Genomic DNA, 24805 nt, shown 5'->3' with positions numbered 1-24805 from the left:
TGTAGATATATATTTTTTTAGCAAAATTAAAATTTTTTCATAATTCGCTAATAACATTTCAATTTGGAAAATTCACTATGAGTAGGTGGCCAATAACAACTGCAAATAGAAATTAGAAACTTTAAATGGCAATGGGGATTTGCCAAAGTTTTGTTGGATAAATATCAGTTTTAGAAAGTAAATAGTTTAAACTCCCGACAAACAAAAAATTAAAAATTTCAATGCTAATTTTCTTATATACAAATTAGTGTAATATACTGCCTTTATTTCAAGTAATTTGTAATAATTCCAAAAAAAAAAATTTAGACTTCTCAAAGATGATTATACCTTCGTTAGAATTTCAATTTTATATATATTTTGTTTCATCTATCAAGAAAAAAATATTTTATTTTCGAAAAATATCTCGTTGACGCCATTTTAATTACAATTTTAATCCAAACTAATTTAATGTGGAAACTCTAACTTATAGTTTTTGTTTCTTTACTGAATTATACCATAAGGAAAAAATTGTTTAGGGATTGAATTAAAAAAAATAAGAGAAGAACAATTATTGTTGGAATTACACGCGATCTCCGAAGACTATAAAACAAGCTCCTTCAGCTGCAGTGGAATATAACCAAAAAAAAAAATCTGTCCGCGAAGTGACGGATGCTCAAAAAAAAATTCAAAAAATTACCAATTGACGAGATTTTCCTAAAATTTTGTATTTTACTCAATATTTTGGTCGTTTTTGGCTTGCCAAATCAAAAAACCGGTAGGACATTATATGGAAAATTATATACCAAGATGATTGAAAAAAAAAAAAAATCCCAATAGGCGAGATTTTCAAAAAATTTCGAATTTTATTCAACATTTTGGTTGTTTTTGCTTGCCAAAATTCGATTTTGGTTGAGATCAAAAAACCGGTGGGACATGGTATGGAGAACTATATACAGAGATGGTCGAAAAAATTAAAAATATACTAATGGAGAACTATAAATAGAGCATGTGGAAAAATTTTGATAGTGATCGGATTATTTGTCTTCGAGTAATAATTTGAAAAATTCGATAATTGTAATTTTGAGAAAAAATTTGTTAGTGATCGCAGTAGTGAAAAATGCTATTTCGAGAAAAACGTGTTCAAAGATAAACTGATGGAGCTGATAAAGTGGGCGACTGCACTTTAGACGGCTGTAACTCAAAAACTGTAACTGAAAGATTGATTTAAAATTTTAGTATGCTATTTTCTAAAGTATAAGTTAGCGAAATATGGAAAAAAGTATTTTAAATACTACTCACTATTTTCCATAAAATATTTTACTTACTTAGAAATCTATAAATAATACTCTGTGATATAATTTCGAATGAAATACACAAGAAATTTAATATAAATATAAGTATGTAATTTAAGAAATTGTTTGTTTTCCATCAACAACTCTAAAAGATTTGCGAACATTACATACCATATGAGTACAAAAAAATAGCCACAATGAATATCTAATCATAACAACCACAGCATGTAAAATAGCATGTTTTGCAGGTCATGGCGGTCCACTACACTGTCACACGCTTGCTGTACCAAGTGTCTAGCAAACGTAAATTGAACAAATGGAAAAACGACAGACGTCAAGATCATATCAAATCATGAATAGCATTCATCAATCGACTTCACAACTGTTCGAAATTTTTAAAATAAGCCATGTCCCTCTGCTGCAACTCATCGCAACTCCCTCTACATTAGCTACTCGGCTGCCCCTAAATGCTTGTCAAGCGCTAAGAGTAGCAGCAACCACAAAAACCATAAATTTTAATGACACGACAAAAACAAAACAAAAATTTCCACTTTCCAAAATTTAATTACGTATCGATTTTAAGTTACAAAATACGCACGCAGCCACGTTGAGGGCCAATAAACATTTTCTGGAATTTAACACATACAAACATAGATATACGAAAACCGATTTCAATTGCAGTGACTTAGCATTACTACGGCGCTGCTCTTGAAAATTGTTTGTATTATTATTGATATTGCACATTACCGCTGGCCATGCGGCAGGCGTCACTTAGTTCGCTGAATGATGGCAGCAAAGCGTTTCGATTGTTCGCTGATGATCATTTTGGAAATTACTTTGTTTCTGGATTTGTTTTTGTTATTGTTTGTGTGTGCTCTGAAATCCTTAAGTAGCCACGCACTGACGACATCAAATGCAGCACAACCAGCCAAATACCAAACACTACCTACCACCCCAGCCCCCTCAATTTCAATGCCACATCCGCTGATGGCTATCTCTGGGTATTGCATTAAATATTGAACAAAAAAGTCAGAAGTTAAAAATTTATAACAGTCACGATGTGCGCACGCCAACAGCTCCCTGCCGCCCGCCATATTTAGTGTTAATGTACACACACATGTATAAGTGTGAGTCTGTGCGCTGACTTTTCCATCTCTGCTTCTTCTTCTTTGCTGCTGCAATTGAAATTGTCGGAAGTGCCGCACGAAAATACACAAACACTCTTGGCGCGCATCGCTTCGAAACGGCGGTAGGCCTTTGAGTTTGTGTGTGTGTGTGTGTCGCCCCTCCTGCAGCTGTTTGCTGCATATTTTCAATTTTCCTAAATTGGTATTTTTAACAATTTTCCACTACGGCGCGTTGACAAAATTCTTACACATAAATTTCTGGAAATATATTGCAGACTTTTCCTTCGACTCATATATGTATGTAGATATGTATGTATGTATGTATGTATGTATTTGTTAGTATTTACTTATATGTACAATATGCATTTGCTGGAATTCTGATATATAAAAATTCTCGCATCCCAAGTGGCTGCTGCTAACATTACACAGAACAGCTAAGAAGCCATTAGGGACCGAAGACGCGGCACAGTGCGTGCGATACAGTGGAGTTGGACTGGAGAAATTCTAAATTTTATTTTTGGAGATGACAAATTATTTAAAATATTTTAATTTCTATAAAAAACTTCTTCAGTTTCTATATACAGGGTTAGTCCGGGTCATTACAATTCTTTAAAAACTTTCAAAAAAGACTCCTTCTGCGTTGATGAAGCGCTGCCAGCGTGATTTCCAAGTATTGAAGGCGTCACGGAAGGATTTCTCCGGAATAGCGTTGAGAGCCAAGGTGCATGCTGCTTGGATCTCCTCTGTCGTCTCAAAATACTTGGCTTTCATCGGCCCCTTCAGGCAAAAAAACAAAAAAATGTCGGGGGGGCCAGATCGAGGCTGTAGGGCGGCTGCGGAAGCGTTGGGATGCCGGCCTTGGTTTGGTAGCTGTTCTTCACAAGAAAGGCGGTGTGAGCCGGGGCGTTGTCGTGGTGCAACTTCCAAACGGCTGCGATGTCTTTTCGGACTCGACTGACCCTTCGTTTGAGTCTCTTGAGGACTTCCACGTAAAACTTGGCGTTGACGGTTTGTACAGAAGAAACAAATTCATAATGGACGATACCTTTGATGAGCTTCAAATGATTTTTGTAGTCACTGACTAATTATTATTAATATTTACAATCGATATTAAGTGATTTTACGGCACTCTTCGAACAGATATCCAAAAACATATCATTTAAAAAATATATTTATTTCCAATAGCATCAAAAATACACACTGTGCAACTGCACGTTTTCACTTTGCTTCCTTTCCCACTCACCACGTCTGTAGCCGACAATTCAACGCCAGCGGATGAAGCCATTAAATTTTTGGGGGAAAATTCATAAGCATCCGATTTTGTCACTTCAGTTGTCGTTGCTATTGCTGTGATCTTTACGGCTGATTTTACAAACATCCTCTGCATCTCCAATGCCCAACTGCAGCATTTTCCCCCTGTTGCTCTTTTCACTGCCGCCGGTAAACAAGCAGTGTTTGCGGCAATTTTCCTTCTTCCTTGTCAACTTATATGGTGCATTTCCTATTTTCGGTTAGTTTTCCCCTATTCGAACAAAAATAGGTTTAGTGCTCGTCTGCAGTTTTTTATTTTCTAAAATTTCGTGTTTTTTATTTATAATTTTTTTAATCTATATACAAAGGAAGCGCTTGGCTTCATTTATAGCATTGATTTGCTTTGTAGTTACCTTTAGGTTTGTGGCTTAGGCCTCGTGGTCTATTTATGTCAGCTGTTAATGTATGTATGTACAAATATATGTATATACTTCGTATGCTCTAGTAACCTTAAAATGCTAGAAAAGTTGACATTTTCAATAGTTTCCATTGACAGCTACATAATAATTAATGGCACCGGATATTACATTTTTTGTAACCGCGTGAATTGATATCGGTGAAGTTTCGTATACACAATATACATATATCCACCGTATTTTTAAATGTGAAGTATGTTTGAAAATATTTTTATATTTTAAATCTACGCATGCAATTAAAACATATAATAATAATATAAAATCTACTAAGACCTAAACTGTTTTGCATAAAACCGAACCTTACCCAATTTTTTCGGACCATCCCTCTCTCTCTATGTACTCATAACTACTTTGTCTTCGTTTGCTGAATAACACTTGTCATATTAGCCAAAAATTTGGGTTTTTTCTCGCTCTCTCTCACGCACCAAAATTAATTTCAATTGTTTGAAAACATGCAAAGTTGCGTTTTATTACATAATCACATGCTTTTTGTCATATTGTTTGGCACAATAAGCGAAACAAGTTTTTAATTGTCGGATTAGAAATTGGAAACGTAATAAGAGTGAGATAATGTGTTCTACATTTATGTAAATATTTGCTAAATTCATGTGTGGAACTAACTGTTAACTGTTTACTTTCGGCAACAGTTCAAATTAAACTTATTTTCTGTAATTAATTTAATCTAATAATTATAATGTGAATCTTAAACGATAGTGCGTGGCAAAAGCTCAGAATTAACATTTTTTACAGAGATACATGGAGAGAGCGTAAGAGAGAGAAATCCAAATTTTCAAGGCGCCGTTCTCTAATACGCATGATGTACAGATCTCACAAACTGCGATAGCTATAAAAAAAGAGTTAGTAGAGCATTTCTCTGAAGTTTTTCTGAAAACAGCGTAAAAATGAGTAAAATCTTCTAATAACCAAACCCATGCCCCATACAAAGGCTCCAACTCTTAAAAGTCCGTAATTCTCTAATGAGAAACGTCAAAAATATTAAATTTGACGGTAAAGACAAACCGTTTAAAAAAAAACCTTTTATTTCAGGAACTATTCAAAGAAACAAATAAAAAAATCAACCCATGAACTTGACCCTTACATTATAATTTAAATCTAAATACATACATATATAATATATTTTAAATCGAAATCGATTAAAATTTTCTTAATATTCAGTGTATAGGAAAAAAATATACCGAATATGAAGACCTTCGCAGCAATATCTGACTTTAAATTGAAAATAGCGGTTATCGATGAATTTTCGAGGCATCTTAATGAAACTGTTTACTGTAAATAATGTGGTCTGGCACCACGAATGTATAAAATAGGTTAATTTCTCTAACGCAAATGATTTTTATACCCTGAACAGGGTGTACTAAGTTTGCCACGAAGTTTGTAACACCCAGAAGGAAGCGTCAGAGACCCTATAAAGTATATATATACATAAATGATCAGTATGTTGAGCTGAGTCGATTTCGCTATGTCCGTCTGTCTGTCTGTATATATACGAACTAGTGCCTCAGTTTTTAAGATATCGTTTTGAAATTTTTCAAACGTCATTTTCTCTTCAAGATGCTGCTCATTTGTCGGAACTGTCGATATCGGACCACTGTAACATATAGCTGCCATACAAACTGAACGATCGGAATCAAGTTCTTGTATGGGAAACTTCCTCATTTGACGATATATCTTCACGAAATTTGGTATGAGTTATTTTTCATGGAAACAATGTAATATCGGAAGAAATTGTTCAGATCGGCTCACTATAGCATATAGCTTCCATACAAACTGAACGATCGGAGTTAAATGCTTGCATTGGAGACTTTTTCAGTTAACGAGATATATTCTGCAAATTCGTCGTGGTTTATTCTCTAAGGCAATAGTTGAAGAAATTTTGCAAGTTGGATAACAAAACCTGCCATACAAACTGAAAAATCAAAACTAGTAAAATGTTTTCCTTTGGATGAAAACCACTGGCCAGTTACGTTTTTAGATTTACTTAAACACATAGTTTCCAAAAGAAATGCACCTGTGAAGGGTATATTAGCTTCGGTGCAGCCGAAGTTAACTTTTTTTCTTTTTCATATTTCGTACAGATGACCATATTATCCTGAATCCACTGTAGTTTTATACCAAAAGTGTGTGGAATTTCGTTTAGCCCAATTTTACTTAACTCTTTTGCTGGCTTCGATCTAAACAAAACGCTAGAGTAAAAAATCTGAACTTACCGCCTCCTAACTTCTTTATAATTTTCATTCATAGAACTTACCGTATTCGAGGTGCGACTATCTCATATGTGTAGTAAGAATCATTCAGAAAATCGTCTTCCTTTCTTTGTTCAAAATAGGCTTTTGTTCATTCTCAACTGTGACCTTCTTCCTCTTCAACCGTAATACAAATACTTACCACTTAAATTCCAATTGAACGTTAAATTAAATTTTCACTATCGAAAAGCTCATATGATTCTTAGTTTCTGCTGCAGAATATCCAAGTCAATTATAGGCAGTTAATTATTGCTTCAAAACCGCCCACTGCAGCCGTGAGTGTCAACGCCCGCGCAAATTGACAGCTGTCAGCGCATTACTACCGAACCATTGCGACTAAATATAAACACGACCGCTCGGCAGCATTTGATAATGATGATGTTGGCTTTAAGACGATGACGCTGCGCCCTCGGATATTTGTACGCATACTTTTGTGTGACACTGTGCATAAATCAGCATGCACATAAGTATACATATATATTTATGATTGTATGTTTGTGTGTGTGCGTGTACGCACCATTAACACCAGACGGAAGTTTAATTAAATCGGCGCACTTAGAGCAGCCGTGTCGTGCCGCACGAATGCTAATTGAGTTTGAAGTAATTGCCACAGCAGTGATGCGAACTAAAGGTCAATTAAATTTAATTTCTATATGCCTATTGCGGTACTTTTTCGCCATCAACTGCAGCGTTAGTCATAAAGCTGAGTGAAACTTGCTTACTCGCGCTTGCGTATCTACGTAGAATGTTCGCAAACTCGTAAATTGAATTACGCAAATGTTTAAATTTAAATTTTATGCAAAATGCCATAAAACTAACTGTAGTCTGGAAGAAGTTAATTTTACTTCTAAAATTTTAATTTTTTAAGAAAACCAGCAGCCGATCACTTGATGGTGCTGCCGCTGCTGCGGCGGGTGAGTTCAATAGGTTGCTGTGAAATGTGAGCTCCGCATGAAATTTTGTTTTCAATTTGATAGCGTTTAGTAGGTCAGTAATTTTAAGTGCTGCACATTCTGTTGTTGCCATTAAATTGTGCCTTTTATTATTGCTTAGCTGGAGTCGTAATCGAAAATTGAAAAATAGCAAAATATCCGCCCGCTTGACATTAATGGGGTTAATAAGCCAAGGAAATGTAGTGGTCACTAATAGGCAGCGCGTAAATATGTATGACGCTAACGTTTCAATAATGAGTATGACCAGGAGATGTATGGTATGTGGTATGTACTTAATGTTGCATGCGGGAGTATGACGCAACCCAGTAAACCAAAGCTTGAAATTTTCGAAAATTGCAAAATATATGCAGTAATTATTGCTGAGTTCGATAAAAGAATAGTTTTTGGAGAATAAAACAAATATAATTTTTTTCCCTTTGTCTAGAGTTTTTGGTTAAATTTTTTTACTAAAGTTTTGGGAAATACACTCAAGATCGAATTTGAGCCGGGCAGGTTCATATAAACTGCGCCCATTAACCGAATCGATAAAAATGTTTTCTAAGTTTGATACAACCCTTTTTATGTTGGTATGAAGTTTAATCTCCAAATATCACGACACGAAGGTCTAACTTTTTATATATTGGGGCTCAAAAAAGTAACAGTGAGCCAAATCTGGCAAATACGGTGGCTGATCTTGAGTGCATATTTGCATATTTTATTTGAAATCTCAAGTACTTATAATCAGAAAATTTTTTTTTTTTGTAATTTGCCGCTTGAGCCATTCAGAATGGTGAAACTTGTCTAAAATCTATAGAACAAAACTTGATTGCATAGAAGTAAGCCCTTTATTGAGCTAACCGCATACTGTTTTATATCAAATTCATCTCGCTAACATTGTTGTTGCATTGACATACATATATAATTTTCGGCATTAGAGCAGTGCTCAAAGATAGCGAGCAGAAAAATGCCGAGTCGATGACGACCATAATAGGTATGTTAGGTTAGGTTAATCTTGTAAGCCAATGAGCCATACATAGACCAATTTTGGTCCTTTACGAAACCAGATGGAGTTCAGTGACTAGCTTCATGAGAAGTAGTCATCTTTTAGGCACTTGACGCGAATTTCAACAGACTATCTGAAACCTCTCTATCGATACCTCTTACGGCGTATCATGACATGGCGACCGCAGATGCTTACAGCATAGTCTTGCCAATGCGGAGCAAGTGCATAAGAGATGCTCCATTGTTTCCCTGGTGCCTTGATGTCTTCTCAATCTGTCAGCCCTGCGAACAGTTGTCTTTACCAGACAGTTACCATAATACGATTTGGTATAAAAAATAGTTGATACTAAATAACACAAGTGTGTTACAAATTATATTCCTCAAGTTTCTAACATCTATGCTGATCTATATTGTCTCTTTGGAACTCAAAAATATTATAATTTTTCGGAATTTCAAAAAAATTTTTTTTTTAATCTATGTAAATAAAAGGAAACTCCTTTCGACCAAAGCAAAATATTTTCAATATTAACAACTATTGCTTGCTGGGTATGCTTTGATATGGGTATAAATAATTATAGCTTAGCCTGACTGCGGGCGGAATGCATAAAACGACAAACTTTTTCCGTGGCGGTTTGCCCTTTTATCGTGGCTGCAACTTTTTTTCTTTCGAATCAATTTAATATGATGTGACATAAATCACTTTTAATCGTATCAACAGCATGACAACAACAAAGTGAGCAAAAAAGGCAGTAATACATGAGTGAAACATACACACATGTATATATACTATATATGTGCATGTATACATATGTACATGTTTATGTATGTATGTACGTACATATGTTTGTATGCATGTGACTACTCGCTACTGGTTTTCAGCCCACAAGCACGTATGTCGGCACATATAATGCTTGCCACAAATGTTGCAAACGACATTCATTGTCCGGCATGCCTAATAGGCTATTGGCAATTCTTTTATGCTCTTTATTGGCCTCAAGCAGCAGCAACTAAATGATCGACTTTTTCGTTTGCCGCGTTGATTGGAAAACGTGAGCATCCATAAATGTGCTGCCAACAACAAAACTACATAAAAAGCAAAGAGAAACTATACAACAACAACAAGTAGTTGTAATAAAAAGCAGAAGAGATCCCCTCTTGCGCGCACAACCGCAAAAATAATAAGCATTATGGCGTTCACGTATTAGGAAAAATCAATGCATACCACTTGCGAATTATCAGCTGGCAATTCAGGCGTGATGCACGCAGCGTTGCTGCTCAGCTCTATACGCTCGCCTGTCACACAATATCAACACTGCCACACAGTTGAACGAGTGGCATGCCGCATGCATCGTTGTTGTGTGCCCTCAGTGCCCTGTGGCAGCAACTCTGCCACTTTCCTCGGCCACTTCCCCGCGTCAATGTGTGTTGTTCCTTGCGCCCCTGCCCATCGGTTTTGTCACTCGTGCTGATTTTATTTGCGGTTAATTCACCAGCTGGCGCCGTCAAGCGGCATAAATCGTAGCAAAAATGTTTATAGCACGCAATGTGCCACACCGCAACATGCCACAATTGCATAGTGGCAGGCGGCAGCAGCAGCAACACTACTTCTAGACATGCTAAAAACAGAAAATCTTACTAAATATAATATGACTTGCGCGCTTGTGTTGTGCCCATTCGGCTGCACCCTGCAGCTTTGGGAAGTAAAGCGAAAAAACTCATACTTATGCAATGCCGTCACAATGTGCCTTTGGTTGTAGATTTGCTAAAAATATTTTGCTTTTGCTTAATGTAAGTTTGTTTTTTGTTTTTGTTGTTGTGTCCCTTAAGCCTCTAAGTAGTCGCATTCATCTCATTTGTTGCAACGTTACATATTCTTTCTTTATTATTATTTTTTTATAATTTTTTTTTATAATTTTCTTTAAATTCAACATTAGTCTTGCGTCATAGTAGGCATAGCTGAGGCACTGATTCACTGGCATACTCATCTGCTTGCCAGCTTCGCACTTCTTTGTGCAACTCGTGGCCTGTCGCCCTATTTGTAGTATTTCTGTCTACACATGAGTATATTTGTAGGCTTATTAAGTCTTGCATGTGTCTGTTGTTGTTGTTGATATCATTTTAATGCCTGAGCGGCATAAATCATCCGTCATTTGCGCGAAAATAAGCTGTAATGCCTTCGCGATAATCTCTTATGTTGGTCATTATTTCTCAGTTATTGCAAAAATTTCATAAATAAAAAAATAAAATCGACACAAATATGTGGTTCCTATACTTATCGTCCACAAGTGTACATATGTACATTTATTATATAAACATACATATGCATTGGTATGCGTATATGTAGGCGTCAATATTTCCCTTCGGCTGTATTTATTTATTTATATGTCATGAGATATGCAATAATTTTCGCAAATGATAAACGACCTTCATCGAATATTAATGGGTTATTATTAACGCCATTAAATAAATCTCATACAAATTTACAGATACAAGCTTACATGTATAAATGTAGCATATATACATACATACACATATGTATATGCAATTATAGTACTAGCACGCACGGCTGGAATATTTGCTGATTTGACTGAAGTGCTTGTATTGATTATTTGCAGGCGTAAATGTGTTGTAGACACATTAGAGCGATTCAAAAAAAAAATTTTTTTTTTCGTTTGGTACTCGGAAAAATAGGTTCCTAGACATCTCTAAGAAAGCCTCTCCAAACATGAGTTTTTAATTGTAACGGGAAGGTCCTCCTACATACAGTTTTCTATTTTTTCTTATTATCAGATAGAAAAATTTATATCTCGCTTCCAACTACTTGAAAAAATATCTTGTTCCTTAGATTTTTTAGGAAATTGAATGCTCTATAAAAAAGGTCTCCACGACTTTTTCGTAAACTCAACCGTTTAAAAGATATTAACAGTTAAAGTTTGATTATTTTTGGGAAAATTTTTTATTTCTTATGAATTTTATAACTGAATGAAAAAGCATTATGACTGATGAAACTCATAGTTTTGTAGAAAATTTACTGCTCTATAAAAATGGTCTCAATGATTTTTCGATTGAGCGTTTGATATTCATCGTCAAACATCAATGCATATTACGGTGGATCAAAAAAAAAATTTTTTTTTCGTTTGGTACTCTGAAAAATAGGTTCCTAGACACCTCTAAGAAAGCCTATAAGTTTCATCATTCATAATAGTTTTTTTTCAATGAGTAATAAAATTCATAAGAAATAAAAAAATTTCCCAAAAATAATCAAAATCTTAAGTTTAAATGTTTGCAAACACTCGCCATATCCGCATACCTCTCTTTAGCAATGGAGAATCCAACAAATAATAAACAAAATTGTCAAGAAATTTAGTGTTAAGTAAAACTATAATTTCTTCGTGTTTCGAAGTGAGTTTCGTTGAAATGGTATGATTCAATACCTTGCTTATTGTCTTACAGTGTTATCCTTAATAATCACCAAACGCCAAGTTATATATGGTCAGCAAATAATAGATCTGAATCTGACTCTGAGCCAGCCAGCCGTTCCTCACTGTTCTTCGTTCCATAGATGCCTTTTTATTATCTCATTTTCAAATTAAAAAAAATTAAAATAGGAAGGTCTATAATTTTTTTTTAAATATTATGATTAAAGTTAGATATTATTGTATTTTGCAAGTGTTAAAAAGATTGCAAGAGAGTTCGACATCTCTCCTGAGTCCGTTCGAATGATTTTGGCGGATATTTTGGGTATAAAAGGCGTTCTTGCACGACTCGACCCGATAGAGCTGATTTTTTTCAAAAAGAGCCACGATTTCGACCGAATTAAAAGCCAAAAACGCAATGAATACCATCGATCAGCCAACATATGCACTAGATTTGATCCCCAAACGGAAATTGATCGAAGAGATAAAATAAAATTCACTGAAGGCCATCCCAAAAAGTGCTTATGAATAGTGTTTCGAGAACTCGAAAAATCGTTGGCATAAATCTATAAATATTAAGTCTATTAAATAAAAATTAACGGCGTTTTAATCTGTAAGCCTAAATGCACGAAATGGAATATTGTTTAATGAATAAACCAAAAATTGCACTCTTGATAGTCATCTGAAAAAAATTTTACTTTTTTCGTTTTGTTTTTTGCTAAATTTTGGGAATTTTTGATTTATAATTCCTTCGTTCCTTCCATGCGTTTACATGTGCTTACCTACAAATTTAAAATCTTTTAGTCAAGCCGTTTTTGAGGTACGTTGGAGAAAATTTTGAAAAAAATGCGTTCAAGGATTCAACTTCGCTAGAACTACAATCAAACAGCTCCTTTTTCTAGCTCTATCTTTAAGCCGACTTTGAATCACTTTATTACCGAAGTTTTCTAAAAAATAAGCGACTTCAATTTGTCAATATACTACAGTGATTCCGACCTTCTGTGTAGATGAAAACTAAGTAAAAATCAATTCTCTTGAAGAAACTGTCCGAACAATGACCTAAGATAAAAAAAAACACCAACAAAATGGCAGAGTTTAAAGAAAGAAGTTGATTTTTATCAAAAATTCAGGAATAAAATATTTGATATTTTCGAAATTTAATGCTAGGTATATTTTATGTTAAAGAGGATTTTTTTGACTATTATTTAAACCATAAAATATTGGACTTGTTCTATTCAAAGCCACTAGTAAATGGTAAAAATTAAGTTATTTAAGCTTATGGAAATGCCATACTTATTGGAAACTTCTATATTAGACATGATATACATCTACAGTAACTCAGCTAATCTAATTAAGGTAGTATCCCGGGGACTTATGCCTATTTTCATGACTTCTTTGGAGTGTGGTTTTTTATAGGAAAATAAAAATGAATTATCTTGAATATTTAGAGTGTTTTTATTTACATATTGAAAATATAAAAAAAAATATATTTGAAAAAATTTAATACTTTATTACTATTATTATTGTCACTCGAAGTTGGAACCTCAAAACAAATGCACACCCACGGCCCGGGTGATTTTGGGTCTTGATGTTATCTGAAATCAAATATTCTTGATTATTCTTAATCTATAAGCATGTCATTCTGGTCGGAACTATGTAATAAAGTTAAATTTCAAGGGTAAATAACAAAATGGCGGACTTTGAAAGAAACTCCTTTTATTTTAGCAAAGAAAGGGTTGTTAATAAGTTAAATTCTCGTTAGTACCGATGAGAACTATAAGTGTGTAGAACAGCCTGTTAAACTTTGAAAGCAGCCGGTTCAGTAGAAAAAAAGTTTGGACCCGGGCCCACCAGAAAAACAATGTTTTGAGAAAAACGCGTTTAAAGTTTAACAACTCCGAGAGAGAGGACTCTGAGACGCTCTAGGAAACTCGTTATAACTCCCGAAATATTACGAATTTCTGTCTGAAATTTTCACAGTATATTCTTAAGACATTGTACTTTCAAATTAAGCGAAAAAAAATTTTTCCGATTTTTTGAACCCAAGTTACCAGACTACTACCTTAAGAGTATTCGTAAGTTTGAAAAACTTCTTCAGACATAGACTGCGATCATATCCTCTTTATCTTCTTCTTCTTCTTTAATAGCGTAGACACCACTTAGGCTGTTATAGCCGAGTTGGATTCATATCCTCTACCCTCAATCAATTAAGGAGGAATGTGCATAGTTATTCTAATGCCAGTGGTATTTCCTAGGCGCAACAACGAAAAGCTTACCTCTATTCAAAGCCAACTATGGAAACAATTAATATAAAAAAATAAGCAGTTTAATCAGAACTGAAGGGGAAAGTGTTAATAAAAAGAAAGCCAAATACGCGGCGGCTTATAGGCAACTCAGGAGAGAGAAAAAAATAATGTATGTAATTCGAGATCTTTATAATTCACGCAGCAACCCATTAAGCGTTGCCAAAGCATTAATTATAACTGTTTCCTTATCGACGAATTAAGTAATAAAAAGGCGTTAACATTTTATGATTTCTTATTGCCACGCGTTCACGCTGACAGCTATAAGCAAATAAAACAACAACAACAAAATTGTTGAAATGATGAAATTTCATGTGTCGTATAAATATCAATTACAAAGCGACTGCAAGTGAAATGAGCAAGCGAAGAAATTAATAAAAATAAATGCCAGCAGCGCTGTTGTGCCGATGACGCATGTTTCCCAAGTGCCGCATTATTTCATTTATTTCCATTTGAGCCGCGTTGCACTAATTAACTTTCACTCTTGCTGCAAATGCAACATCAACTACAACAACAAACATAAACACATAAATATATAATCATGCAGCACGCGGCAGCTTTGGGCGGAGCAGCGTGTTGTTCGGAGCAACGCTGTGTGGCATTTGCCAAAATTAAACCGTAATTGCGTAAATTGCAATTATGACACTCGCACAGCAGGACACCAAGCGCTGGAAGAGCGTATATAAGTATGTACATATGTATATGCATATTATTTACACGCATACAAAGCAACTGGATGGTGCTTGGACATTTATAAGGTTACCACGACACATTGCCACTGATATGTTGCAATTATATGAATACGCACACACACACATATATAAATATATAGCTGACGCTTTGGTGGCAGCATATTTCGCTGATGAACGAGACCCTCAGACCCAGACAACTTGGCTGGTGGCCAATTTGTGCGCAGCGCGATTGGAGCATGGTCATTACCCCAAACAATTGGGCATGCCACCCGTCGCTGTCATGCAGCCCGCATATACATAAATATTTATTTATATTTAAATACACGCGTATAGTTTGCGTCCGTCCGTGTAGCCTAAATTTGCAGTCTTCCACAACTACTTGACTTGAATGTTGCACGTTGCATGTCGCGGTGCTGTAGCTTGTGGCCTTGTTTGTTTTATGGCATGTGGCTTGTGGCATGTAGCATGTGTCGTATGCAATTGTCCAGCAAATGCACCGTGCGCTGTCAGCTGCTTGGCGGGTTGCGATTTTAAATTAGCAACGAATGCAAATTTTGATAAGCATACTTCATGCAATTAAAAGTTAAGCAGCAAGTGCGACAGCGAAACAGAGCGGGTAGTGAAGGGAATATGAAATGTTGGCGACCACTCGGCGTATAAAGAAAGCTGATGTCTGAGTTTATTTCATATCATTCTCTGAAGATCATTTTTAAGTATATGGCATATATATTATTAATGCAAATAAGATGGCGGGAGGCATAAGCGGCTGCAGAGTGTAAGAGAGACGGAGATTGTATGTAGAGTGTGTTACTTAAACTGCTAAGTTCATAGTTTCTGCTTAGTTAAAATCAAAAAACAATTTTAGAACAAATTTTTTTAAATATTTAATAAAACATTCTTTCGATACTCACTGTCTAAGTCTGTTCCGAATACGAAGTAGATTTGCTTAAAGGGGAAGCCTGTTTTAGAAGCTTCAAAAAATCGATTTTTTTCTTGCTTAAATTTCTTTAAAAAATATCTAGGAATATGTCCCCAAAGTTATAGATGCGAATTCGCAATATTGTTGAAGCCAGAAGGGAAATAGTGACCGAGCATCTAGCAGATATATGAGCGCTTGGGCAGAAAGCGAAAACTTTGACGCGCAATTTCTCGGTTTTTAATTTTTTCGATTTTTCTTTATTGGCGGGCAGGATAGAAAAAAAACTAAGCGTAGTATGGAGTTGGGGCAAATTTTATTATCTTTGGCATTAAATTATCTTCTGTTTAAACTAAAAAGAACTAAAAAAAGTTAAATTTGAACATATTTTAAGCAACATAAATTAAATTTTTTTGGTCAAAAACCACTGTTTTCCATTTAAAAAATGTAGGATTTTTCACTTTTTTTGGAATATTCTTAGTTTAACTAGAAGATAAGTGATTAACAATTATTGCAATTATTATAATTGAAATTTCCGATAGAAACTGCGACCTGCATCCTGCCCGCCGTCCGATAAATGCACATGCGTGATGCATCGGGCAATTGCTTCCCAAAGGCAGAATATCAAAGATTTCGTATCCAATTTCGAATGATTTTTAAATATCTAATTATATAACCCCAAATTTCGCTTTAATTAATTGTTTCTTTCCCTCCCAAAAAAAATCTAAAAAAATAAAATTTTTTAAGCTCTAAGGCAGGCTCCCCCCCTAAAAGTCCAGTAGAGGAGTATTTTGGCGAATAATATTAATTCTTTTCTTTCAATCGAGTAAATACTAAGAAAAATAAAAATCTTCTCATATTAATTAATTTTCATTAATAAAAGAAATACTAAAAATAGAAAACAAAGATGTACTAAAATTAAAAAATCTCAAACTAAATAATGCATCCTGAAATTTTAAAAATAAATTACGGAATTGGGAAAAAAATTCTGATATAATTCTTGTTTAGAAAATATTACAAATTGTTTTAATACTTTAATATAATTTTTTATTAAAAATTATTATTTTTAATTCATTTGTTTAAAATTTATTATTTTTTTTATGAGAATAATTTATTTAAGCTTATATTAAATTCTATTTTTAAAAACAATTGCCGAAAGAAGTATACTTGTATGTACTTGTATTCAAAATTACATATGCATATATTTGATGTTTCTATTTTAATAATTTAAAAAAGTCTATTTTAAGTTGATAACATTTTTTTTCTTTTAAAAACCAAACTAACTGTATTTTTTCCCACAATTTGCTGATTAAACGCCTAAATGTAGGCAACATTTCAAAATTAATGCGCTAGCAAGGGCAGCAGCTGATATTCGTTGGTTCGTGAAATCGTTTTTGGTCACCAAAAAAGTTTAAGTAAATATTTTTTGCAAAGATGGATTATCTCTTTTTTTCTATTATTTTATATTTATTCATTATATGTATGTACATATGTATATCAAAAACTATATTGCTATTAATATAATGGAGGCCCTATGTTCCATATATTATATATATATATATATATACATATATATATATATATATATATATATATATATATATATATATATATACATATATATATATATACATAATATACTCATCAACAAATTTTAACATAATTTTGAAAAAAGCACAGTGAATTTACTTCATAAAATCATTACTCTGCTCTTTATGCAGTTTTTATTGCTTAAAATTTATTAATTCCATAAACTCTTGTTTGTTGTTTTTTATAGACTCATTATTTATTTCCGTTGTACGTCTTCAATATTTTTATTTTATTATTTAAAAAACTATATGATTGCCAAACAACTTATTATCTTCATCCTCTTTCTTTTTTGCGTCTGCTTCTTCTGCACTTTTTACATCCGTCCACAATTGCATTTCCTTCTACATCAGCGAAGTCCAGTCATGCAATAACACAAGTCATGCTGCTTCTTCTGCTCACATACACCGGTGTTTATGCAGCTTAAGCGTGATACAAACTTATTTTTTGTTTGTTTATACAACATACATACATACACATATATGTACTCATATATTTATTTACTGGTTGTGGAGCAGCGGCAGGCGGTGTTGGTTATAGTTCCACCGGATAGAATGTTTTAGGGTACAATGAACCAACCATAATTGGAAAATCCAACTAATTAAACTGTAAATTGCATTTTTCCTGCAAACTCATATAATTTCAATTTTTATTCACCATTTATATGGTCTTTGTTTTATTCGATTGTTGTTATTGTCGTTTGGCTGTGGCCTAATATTACTGCCGTTCTCGAGCTTATGCGCGCTTCGACGTCGTCTTCGTCTTCGTCTTCGCCTTCGCCTTGCAGTTTGTGCTTCTTTCCGTTTCTGTTTCTGCCGCTGCTTCCACAGCTGATTGCTCTCAACTCTTTATGGTTAAGCAGCATTTTTTCTTTGTCTTTTTTGCTTGCCACAGCACAAAGCGTTCGTCTGGAAGCCATTAGCTCAGCATAGTTTAACTCGCTGCAAAATGCAACTACACTTCAGCTGGCAATTCAGTTGTCATTCAATGCTTACAACTTATGGCAGGCGCAGTTCGTTGCTTGCACCAAGATTTTCCACTCGCATTCATGCATGTACGAATGCTTATCACATGTACGTACATGTCTATATAAGTTTGTGCATCTGATTTGATGTGTATATATGTATGTATATGTTTGTATGTGTGTGTGTGTTGACAGCAAACAATGTGTTCAATACAATTGGTTCGAGGCGAAACGCTTAACTTGGCTGCAATTTATGACATTTTCATTGCAGTCAACTGACATGCATCCACACACACATACACGTACTTGAATATATATGTATGTTAGAAGTGCTTAGTTGCATTAAAGACAGGAATTCCAGTGACCTCAGCTGCAACTACCCTTCTTTGGAAGTGTATTAGTCGATTGATAGAAGCGCTATAGCTATATTTTATAGATTATTAAGGGGTTACATAGGTTTCCTCTGGTAAAAAACTGCATTTTTTCAACAATTTTTTTCTCATACAAAAATTAGATATTTTATTAGAATTTTTTATTGTTACAAACATAACCAACTAACATAGAAATTTTGAAATTTTTGGGAAAAAATTTTTTAAACTCGACCATTTCGACGCCATTTCCGGTGACCCCTCCGAAAAAAGATGCGCGCCGTGGGCGGATAACTCCTTACCGCACCATCTAAAGTGTAAAAATACGTGTTTTAGTTAAAACCTTAACTTAGAACATGGGCAAAGGAAAAAAACTGAAAATTGGAGTTTTGGCAGACATTTTTACAAAAAAATGAGAATTTCAGTGAAAATTACGCGACATTTTTTTTCAAATAGTTGTAATCGAAAAAGCAATCCTTCGTCCAAGTCTTTAAGAATTGTATCGCAAAGACCTGTATAAAATTTCATGAAGATTGGAAGAGTGTTTCTCGAGAAATCTTGCCAACTGACTTCAAAAACACAGCTTCGAGAAAAATGTGTTTAAAGACGGCGCACCTAGCCTAGCCAGCCTCGAGCGCACAAGTTCTCAAAGCAGTATCTCCGAAACCATTACTCGGATCAACTTGAAAACTTAGAACAATGTTCTGAAGGTGTTGTAGAATTTAATAAAACAATAAAAAAAATCGATTTTTTGAAACCCGTTAACCCATGTAACCCCTTAAGCCAACATTAGACCAAAGAAGCTAGGTAAGCTATTATACTATAAACTCTTTATTTGTAAAGTACTAAAATATAACCCAGTCAACAATTAGAAATCTTGACTATTCTCAGCCGCAGAAGGCAAGGCTTTTACCTAAAATTATTGCTTTTGAACCAAAACAAAAAAATGTTCATTAATTTTGCTTTTGTAATACAGAATATAATCAGCTTTGTGTTAAAGTGCTTAAATTTCTACCGGGTTATAATACTTAAACCAAGAGCTCACGCAACCACTCAAACATTGGACATGCCGTGGTTGCTGCAACAAAGTGCTTACCATATTTGCCACGACAAATGCATTGAATGTTGCATGCCGCATATAGCCACGATCACACACACACACACACATCTATGCAGACAGCATTTAAACGCAGCGTCTACTTCTTATCCCCAATGTGTCATACGTCCAATATATGGTCACAATCTGCTGCCATTGCTGTTGTTGTTCTTGTAAACGCCGTCAATGCATGCTGCATCATCCACTGATGCCGCATACTAACTCATCATCGCTGCACAATATATTGTAGTATAAAATGCATGTATGCACTAAATTGCATGATTGTCAGGCATTACCAACTAACTATGAAGTACTCATTGTTGTTGTTGCGCTGTTGCAAAAGTTTTTGTTTTTTGTCGCATACACGGCATTCGCACCCAACCGGCTAACTGGTTGTCGGTGTGGTGTAGTGTGGCTGGCGGTGTGTGCAAGTAATATTGGCATTGTTGTGACCTGCGGCTGTTGTGGCTTGTCCATAACCGTCTCCTCAGCTGCTGCAGCAGCAGCCACCGTTAGCTGTAGCAACATCGACATAGTCATCGTTATTGGCAGCGTCAATGCTAACAACCGCAAAGGCAATTGGTTGCAACAGCAACAACAACAACAACAACAATAGCAACGACAACGACAATGTTGCTGATGCTGACGCTGATGACTTTGAGTGCCAACATCAGCAGCCAGCCAAGTCAATAGCGCTCGGCTGTGCCATCTCCTCTTTGGCCAAGCGTTGTTTGCTCTGAATTACGCCTGTGGCCACAATGACAATAGCAACTGGGTTGGCAATGCACTTCGCTTAGTATGCTGCCAATGATCATATGCATTTGTATGTGTAACATAGAGGGATTTATAGAAATGTACATGTGTGTGCGTGAGTCTCAGCATTTATGTGGGTTGTTTAATTAAAATTTAATGGTTACAATAAGCAAAACAAATTTTCGTATTGTAAATTGAAACGGTAATTGGTTCTATTATAAATATTAGTAGGGAAATTAACCGAAATGATTACAGCTAAAAAATTTCCCTCCAAGGAAATTGTATGCTCTACAAGAATTCACGATGTAAAAAGGTTCATCAGAAACGACTCAAAAAGTATGGTTTTTTTTTTTTTTAAAAAAAACAGACCTTTTTGTGTCTGTCCTACTCTATTAATGACGCTAACATCGAAAAGATTAAAGAAACAGATAGCAGAGAATCTCACCAGCTCTTATAAAACGACTCAACATTTTGGTTAATGATTTGGGTATGAAGAGTGTCAATGCTAGACTCGTACCAGAAGACCTGAATCTTTAGCAAACACGAGGACTTTTTTTTTGTCAGTCCGGGTTAAATTTGATCATACGTTATATATTCTTTGCGATTTTTTCAGATATTTTCTGGGTTCTAAAGATTCTTAATTTTTTTACATATCTCTCTAACGTTTCGAAAACCATAATTTAATATTTTGTGATCATTATATCAATCAGTCTTACAAAATCAAGAAATTAGAAGGCAACTCCAGGTGAATCCATTAAAAATACCAAAAGTGTCCAAAATCAATATTAAATTTGCGATAGAAAATACAGAGAGCTGCAGCAAAGTGACAAATGTGTCACCTCAATCACAGCTCTTGCTGCCATTTAACCTGCCAGCTTGTTGAGTCGACACCATTTTGTGCCACAATAGTTATTTTCTATTTGTTGCATGCGGCACACATAAAAAAACGAATATGTATCAACGACTGCAAGCGATATCTGATGTGAAACCAACATAAATATACATACATATATATACATGCATACCAGCCACGCCAAGCCACCAATCGTCAGTGCAACCAAAGTTAACAAACAACCATGCAACCGTGTACTCTAAATTTTATAGCAATCAACCGCTACCACACCACTTGCCGTCAATGGCGTTATTTACACACAAGCTGTAAGTAACTATATGTGTGTGTATGTGTGCAGTTGACGAAAAATTCGAAAATCTAACAAAAATAAATAAATTTTGCGTTTTCGCACCAGACTCCTGGAGCGCTCCACATTTGAATTATTGATATGGCTTAGCCTGTCGGCTTGTGGCTGTAATGTTGCAAGCACAAATTTATGCACATAACTGTCCCCGCAGCACTACATATGTATGTATGTATGTATGTGTACAGCTCGTTGCGCAAACATTTTCCGAAAATGTGACGTTGTTGCATGCAACTTGGCTTGGCTGTCATCGCCGGAGTCACCATCGGTATGCGCCATCAATTTCAGTGCCATTGCCGTCATCGGTTGGCGAGTGCCAATTGTTGGCCATATACATATGTACATGCATACGTTTTCATATGCATATTGTGGCTCATTGAAAGATTTGAAGTATTTTGGCATTAAAGTGATATATTTTCAGTTGAATGTTTTGACATTTGTTGCGACATGCAGCTGCGTTGTTGAAATGTGGGAAATTATGAAAGCATTAATTAGCTGTTACTCGTATGTTTGTATGAACTGAAATGAATTGTAGCAATATTTCAATGCCAAAGTAGCATAGAAGTAAACCCAATTAAATACAAGTTAGCAGAGTTCCAAACCACTTATTTGTTTTCTTATCTTTAATATTATTATTTATGCACATAACTGTAATACAAAGTTACAAAATCCATTTTATAGAAGGCGCTGTAGAATTATGGTGTGAGCGACCATCAATAAATATTAACCATATTCGATTCGCCACTTCTCTGCTTGCTTAAATTTTAACGCAGCTTGATCAAGGAGTCACCTCGGGTTCCTCGGGTAAAAAATTGTATTTTTTTAACAATTTTTTTTCTCATATAAAAAATTAAATATTTTATTACAATTTTTTATTATTACAAACATACACTATTAACAAAGAAATTCTGAAATTTTTGAAAAAAAATATTTTAAACTCGGCCATTGTGACGCCATTTCGGTGACCCCTCGGAAAAAAGATGCGCCCGCGTTGGCAGGATAACTCCTTACATGTGAAAAATTCATACAAAGTGAAAAATACGTGTTTTAGTTATAACCTTAACTTAGAACTTGGACGAAGGAAAAAAAAACTGAAAATTGAAGTTTTGAGACATTTTTACAAAAAATTAAAATTTCAGTGAAATTATTTTTTTCAAATAGTTGTAATCGAAAAAAAAATGCCTCATCCAAGTCTTTAAAAATTGTGTATCAAAGACCTTTGTAAAATTTCATGAAGATCGGTTGGGTAGTTCTCGAGAAATCTTGCCAACCGACTTCAAAAACACAGTTTCGAGAAAACCGCGTTTAAAGACGGCGCTCGTGGCCTAGCTAGCCTCGAGCGCACAAGTTCACAAGGCTGTGTCTCCGAAACTATTACACGGATCAACTTGAAAATTTAGAATAATGTTCTAGAGGTGTTGTAGAATTTAATAAAAAAAATAAACGGTTTCTTAAAACCCATAAACTCATGAACCCCTTAAAAAACTTACAAGTAAAGGGAAAAAATTATTCAATTGAAATACATAGGTACTTCTAAACTTTCTACTCTATCTCTCTTTGTTTATACCAGTTGAACCGACTTATACTAGTTGCTTATTCGATTCATTATTCAAGAAAAATGTAGCAACCGTTCATAAATGGTTTATTGAATTTCTTAAAGGATATATTAGCAACGAAGGCGTTGATCAAGTGGAAGTGGAAAAGTAGCTGTAGCGGACAAAAAATTGAAAAAAGTCAAAACACGATTTTGGGTGACCATAAGATGAGGTTAATCGAGAGCGTTCACTAGCTCTGAATATATCAAGAAACTCGCTGAATCCATTCTGTATGAGAATTTGGTTATGAAATAATACATATGTATATACAAAGGTTCTCAAAGCTCCTGGCGGTCAGCACCAAACTTAACTAAAAGCGTGATTTTCTTTAAAACGATAATATACTGCCACACATTCTCTTCTTTGCAAATTTATTTGAACATAAAAGAATTGAATTTATTGAGAGCGTGCTACCATGTGGGGCCTACACTTAGAGGTTGTTAAACTCCGCTTTTCTCACTTCACACATTATTTTTGCGTTTATTTTTGCGCATTCAACCATTTATGGTGCAATTGCATTAATCTTATTTATTTTTAATTTTAATTTATTTTTTCGGCGGCAAATTCTTGCGGACATCACACTCTTGTGCGCACAAACCACACACATATACACATGTGTGTTTGCCAAGCACCGACCCAACCTGTCTGAGTCAGCGGCGACGGCGCACATTGCACATGCTCACCACACCGAGTATTTGCATGCACAACTGTGGAACGTGGTGACAACAATAACAACAAAAAACGCTAAATAAATGGCAATAAAGCGCGATATAACAATAAAACGGCAACAACAGCAACACTAGCCTTGACTCTAACTGCACTGTGCTTTGATTTGTTTACTTTTCATTGTTGTTATTTGCCGGCGAAATGCGCCGCAGCGGTATTTGTAATTGATAATTGCGCGCAGCGGTAAATTGTTGGCAATGAGTTGGCGATATTGCGAGCGCTGCGTCAGCAACAGGCAACAAGTGTCAACGTTATATTGCAATACACACGTACACAAACGCATAATTTGAATACTTACATACATATACATACAGTATATGCATGTGCATATGTATGTCTGTGTAAACATGCAAGTGCACCCATTTACATAAGCATGCATTTCCATATTTTCCTATTGCTTTTCCTGTGCTTTGCACGCTTGCCGCGTCAGCGCGATTTATTTTGTAAAACTTTCAACGTTCACGCTGCGTGACGGCGCCTGACCGCTATACGTGGTTATGCTTTGGCGCTTGAAAAAAAATATTTATGCCATATAAAGTTAATAGTTCGCCAAATAGGCGGTTTGCAGACATTTCGATTTTTAATTGCAGTAAATATGCGTATATTTGTGATTAAGCTGCGGGCAAATATAAATTGGTAAAAAAATTTATGGATCAGCGGATTTATATTAATTTGTCATAACCAAAAATACTCTTTATTTAATATAAACATATTCTACCATATGAAGCAGAAAATCACAAAAGCGGGGAATAGCGAATCGAACAAGCCATGAATGAACACTAATGTTGGAGCAAGTGGTATCCACACACTCTCTTGTATTAAATTCAACTGGAAAACTGTGCTGTTGCTTTAGATTTTTAATTCTCAACA

General features: G+C 34.9%; 1 protein-coding gene across 1 annotated transcript in view; it reads left to right on the top strand.

Annotated features, from left to right (window-relative positions):
• Window positions 1-24805, top strand: part of LOC126760019 (uncharacterized) — a 136152-nt gene that overhangs the window by 68549 nt on the left and 42798 nt on the right. The gene's annotated exons all lie outside the window — the stretch shown is intronic.

This window comes from Bactrocera neohumeralis, chromosome 2 (genome assembly GCF_024586455.1).
Source record: "Bactrocera neohumeralis isolate Rockhampton chromosome 2, APGP_CSIRO_Bneo_wtdbg2-racon-allhic-juicebox.fasta_v2, whole genome shotgun sequence".
In the NCBI taxonomy this organism is placed as follows: domain Eukaryota; kingdom Metazoa; phylum Arthropoda; class Insecta; order Diptera; family Tephritidae; genus Bactrocera; species Bactrocera neohumeralis.
The sequence above is the reverse complement of the archived record's forward strand: the minus strand, read 5'-3'. Positions and strand labels throughout refer to the sequence as shown.